Below are 5,510 nucleotides of genomic sequence, written 5' to 3' on the forward strand. Positions count from 1 at the left end.
AGTTTGAAGCATTTTCTAAATTTTCCATGCATTGCATGAAGTTGCCAAGTTCTTGATTTCCATCTATGCATTGGTTTGGAATAATGCATGCAAGGTCTGAAAATCCATCTATGTATTGCTTGGCATCAGGTGCAGCAGTTGCAAAAAATTTTCCATCTAGTTTGCATAATGTTGCTCACATTGCAAATTCCATCTCCATGTTGCCTAATGAGCTCACTGCCTCATTTTCGAGCACTCTATCTCTCATTTCAAGTGCTCGCTGCTACCATCCAATTTCAGCCCAACAACATGAGCCTACTGCCTTCATTTAGAGCACTCTAGCTCCCATTTGGAGTGCTCTAAATGTAAACCATCAATCCCAAGCTCACTGCCCATTTTTGGAGCACTCTAAATCCCATTCAGATTGCTCCAAATTACCACACCAACATCCCGTAGCTACTGCCTCCATTTCGAGTGCTCGAACCTTCATCCCACATCTTGGCCAATCTCTCTGCCCCAAGCTCGAGCATTCCAGCTTCCTCTTTGGCGTGCTCGAATTTTGCTCCATCCCATACTAACCTCTCTCAATCTCACTACCAAGACTTCGAGCACGCAAAGTCCCATTTTGAGTGCTCGAAGTGTGATCCAAGCATCAACCCAATTCACTCTCTCTTATCATCTCAGCCATCCTCCATCCAACCTTTCTCTTTCTCTCTCACTAACAAACCAACAACATCCAACCCCAACACAAGCCAACTTCCCAACACAAGCAACCCACCACCTCATTTCCCTCGGCACAAGCAACACAAGCAACCTCTCGATATCTCTGCAGCCCATCTTCTCAACACCAAACCAACTTCCTTCCCTACATCAACCTCCATTCCCCAAACCAACCACTCTCGGCATATCTCTTTGCAACCCAAAACACCAACCCCACAACCTCATCTCCATAAACCATGCATGCATTTTAACACCACCCCATCAACCACAAACCAACCCATCCATGCAACCCTACTCATGTACACCATTTCCAACCCTGCATCCACCCAAGTCCCCACTAACTCACCCTCCTTCCACCTCCAAACCAACCTCACCCACAAACCCATAACCAAACCACCACCTCAATACCATCACCCCTCTCAACCAACTCATCCCACACAAACCATGCAACACCCTGCATGCCTCAACCCTCATTTCCTTCTCTCGGCATCAACCTACCAACCACACTTCTCACACACCACACCAACCCTCTCGGCATCTCACCAAACCAACCATGCTCTCCTCTTTCTCCCAACCATTCAACCAACATACAACACCAACCAACCTCCCCATGCAACCTTCTCTCGGTTCCCAACCCAAACCCACTTTCAACCTCCACCTTCTCTCCATAACCACAACCAACTTCTAAACCTTCTCCACAGCATGCATGCAAAACCTCAACCTCCACCTCTTTCTCACACCTCTCGGCCTCTCTCTCAACCACCCACAAACCCTCAAAAATGCAAGCCTCCCCAAGCCACATAACCGACTCTCATCCTTCTCAAAGCCAACCAACCTCCACAACCCCTCATGCATGCCATCCATTCAAAAAAAAAAAAAAAAAAAAAAAAAAAAACATAATACTATCTATATATATATATAAATAATAATAATAATAATATTACTATATATATATATATATACATAATAATAATAATACTAAATAAATAAATAAATACATAAATTTTTGGGTTTTGTTTATATTTTTATTTTGCCATATAATTCATGTGACTATTTTTATTTCTGTTTTGATTTTTCTTAAAAGCCTATGCTTTTACTTGTGTATAGTAGTTATATTTTGACAGGTCTTCCTGTCCAAGTTTGGGGGACGCGTTTGCGCATTCACATCGATGGATATTTTTGCATTCGTCACTCAACTTGGTAATATTGTTCTTTTACCTTCTTTGCTCTTATTTTGTTTCACTTGTCTTCACACATTGAGGACAATGTGACATTCAAGTTTGGGGGTGCATTTATGCATTTTTGGTTTTGCATTTTTGCTAAGCAATGATAGTATAACTTGACACTTGTCGGAGACGAAGCATATGTTTAATACTTTGTGTATAGAAGCAATTGACATTTTTGAAAATAAAGAAAAATTTGAGTTGAAATGATTATGTGGATTCAAATTAGTCTGTATAAATGTCTCAATTAGATTCTCGCTGGATTTGACACTCTTTTAAGTTTCACAATGCACAGATACACAGTAGAAACTTAACTGTGAGGCATGCAACTTAATTGACCTTGACCTTGGCCTAGTTAATCTGATTTGATGAACCTGATAGATGGAACCTTTGGCATGTATTTTGAAAAAAAAAAAAAAACCTGAGAAAGAAAGAAAATAATGACCGGTTGACGTTCGTAGCCTTTCCAACTTGATCTTTTAAGCCCTTTGGAGTGTCTCTACACTTAGCACCCTAAAGCCATCTGGTTTGGGAGTTGTTGGCCTAACGCTCGCTACAAGGGTTGGTTAGAAAGCTTAAAGGACTTAAACATTGCACGGTCATTCAAAAAAATTTGTAATAAACATGGTTCGTTGGAGTTTGTAGCCTTTCCAACTTGAGCTATTAAGCCCTTTGGAGTGTCTCTACACTTAACACCCTAAAGCCATCTGGTTTGGGAGTTGTTGGCCTAACACTTGCTACATAGGTTGGTTAGAAAGCTTAAGGGACTTCAGCATTGCACAACCATCTTATGTTTCACTTCTGAGTTACAATAAATTGTCAACAAGCAACAAAAGTTGTCTTGTAAATAAAATCATGCCTTAGGGACCTCATTTAAAGGGGAATTCAATGATTTGAAAACTTGTGCTTTGGAATTGGAAAAGAAAGTAAAAGCCGCATGTTGAGAATCCAATTCACTTTCACTGAATTTAGAGTTGATTTCCATTCAAGAGATGATAATTGAGTTATTTATATAGTCTATGATGTTGATACATACATGTTGAAATGTGTTTAGTATCAATGCTTCATATATGCAAGGTAGTCTTCCCAATGACCCCATCTCCAGTTCTTTGTTGTTTCAAATTGTATTTGAGCTATGTTTGCACTTCATTTCACTATGGATGATATTTTTGTGGTAGCATGCCCATGGTTGTATTTTCATTGAAGTATTCATTTTGGTTTTGCTAAGGGACTAGCAAAATGTAAGTTTGTAGGTGTGATAAGCGCTGAATATTGCATATTCAAGCGCCCTTAATTGCATTATTTAAGTCCATTGTTTGTTTAATTATGTAGATTACCTTCATATGCACGTTTTTGCATATTTTCGGGTTCATTGGCCAAAAAGAAGCAAGAAGGATGCTTTGTGGAGTTTTGAACATCAAAGGTCACAATGCTGAATTTCTGGCAGCAGTGGAACCTGGACTTTGCTCGCCATTTTGACCTTGAAAACTTGAGAACTGGACTTCCCTCATAACGTGACATATTTAGAGTTCTGAATTAGCTTTCCAAATCTTTAAGCGGTTTATCATTCGGAGTATGGAGCAGAGAGTTATGATCTTCTTATCAGAGGTGCTCAGAACTGCCTGGCAGCAATGAATTTCTGTTTTTCTCTTCAATTTCGACCAATCATACTTGAGAATTTGATCTCCACCAAAACATAAAGTTTTTAGATATCTGAATTAGCTTTCCAAATATTCAAACGGTTCATCATTCAGAGTTCAGAGCGCAAAGTTATGGCTGTTTTACCAAAGTAGGTCTGGGCAAAGCAAGGCAAGCATGGAGCAATCTGCTCCATTTTTGAGTGCTCGAGGCCCTATTTTGAGCACTCGAAATTTGGGCAGAATGCCCTTTGGAATTCAGCCACTTGCACCTTATTTTCCTCATTTTTTATCTTTCTCTTTATGGAGTGGTTGGGGATGTTTTTGGAGGAGAGTGAGAGCCTTGTTTGGAGGTAGATAAGGGGAGGAAAGCCACACAATCTCAGTGCTGACTTTTAGATCAGATTTTTGGAGGGAGAAAGAGGAGCAAGAAGAGGGTTCTTGGAGCAAAAGGAAGGGAGCTCGAAAATGGAGGAAAAGGGCAAGCTTCTTCCTTCTTCTAGCTCATTCATGGGTAACTAAACCTCATCTAGGGAGGTGATGAAGCCTCCCCTTTTGCTTATGTTCTAGATTAGGTTCTATTTTGGGGATTATGATGTATCATTTATGGTCTTTTCATAATCTAGAGCATATTACTTCTTGTAATGAATTCTAATGTTTATAAATGATTGTTATAAGTGATTTATCTTGTCTTAGATGGTTTCTTGTAGTAATCATAATGCTTGCTTCTTCATGGTGACAATGGAGATAGGATTATGAATAATTTTCAAGGCATGTTGATAGAGAAAATGGATAGTCTATTGCTTAGGAACTTCCTTTGATGGGTTATGCTAGTTTCCTACCTCATGTGCTTTATCATTTGATTACAAACTTGATAGTTCTTGCTTTAGTGAGTATGTTGAAGGCTACACTTTAGTTTAGGTAGCTCAAATGTATTAATTTTTGAGGGATTATTCTTGTTTAATGATTTAATGAACTTCTCTAAGGGTATATGGTAATCTAGTGTTGCTATATATTCCGTGACCATTTTATACATTGTACTTCCCCAATCTAGCCTTAATCTAGCATGTACTTAGGGTGTAGTGTGGATTTATCTCCCTAGTCTTCTCTACTTGTATCTCACTCCTTTAATTTCCTTGCAATTTATTGTTTTATGCACTCCTAATTTCCTAGTTTAGTGACTATCAAACAAATCCTTATTACCCCTTATCATTCTAAGAACAATTCTAGACTCTTAGGTTACCATAGACTAGCGCAGTCCCAGTGGTTCGACTTACCCGACCAATAGCCCTATTTTACAATGATTCGTGCTATTGCGAAGGTTGATGTATAGTTGATCAACCGATCAGTATGTGGCACCTACATTTTTCAAACCGAAAGGCATGACAGTAAAGTGGAAATTACCAAGAAGAGTTCGAAAGGCTGTCTTTTTTGCATCACCCTCGGCCATCCGGATCTGATTGTAACCACTAAAGCCATCTATGAAGGAAAACATTTCATGGCCCGCAGTGCCATCGACCAGGGTATCAATAATGGGCAAAGGGAAATCATCCTTTGGGCAGGCCTTGTTAAGGTCCCAGAAATCGACACACACCCTGATTTGGCCATTCTTCTTCTACACAGGAACAATGTTGGCCAACCACGTGGGATGAATGATAGGCTTAATGAAACCGGCTGCTAACAACTTTTGGACCTCATCTTTGATTTACAACTTAAGCTTTGGCCGGAAAGTTCGTGAGCCTTGCTTAACTAGGCGAATGTTGGGCAAAACGTTAAGATGGTGGGAGACCAATGAAGGGTGAAGCCCTGGCATCTCGCTGTATGTCTATGCAAATACATCGTGAAATTCCTATAAGAGAGAGACAAGGTAAGAGTTATCTTGAGAGCTGAGTGTACCTGAGAGGAACGTGATGCGAGGTTGTTCATTGGGATGGGCAAGATTAACTTCAAC

The sequence above is a fragment of the Cornus florida genome, unplaced genomic scaffold (assembly GCF_030987335.1).
Source record: "Cornus florida cultivar Cherokee Brave unplaced genomic scaffold, ASM3098733v1 CherokeeBrave_3.0.0_Hap2_Chr10, whole genome shotgun sequence".
NCBI classification, from domain to species: domain Eukaryota; kingdom Viridiplantae; phylum Streptophyta; class Magnoliopsida; order Cornales; family Cornaceae; genus Cornus; species Cornus florida.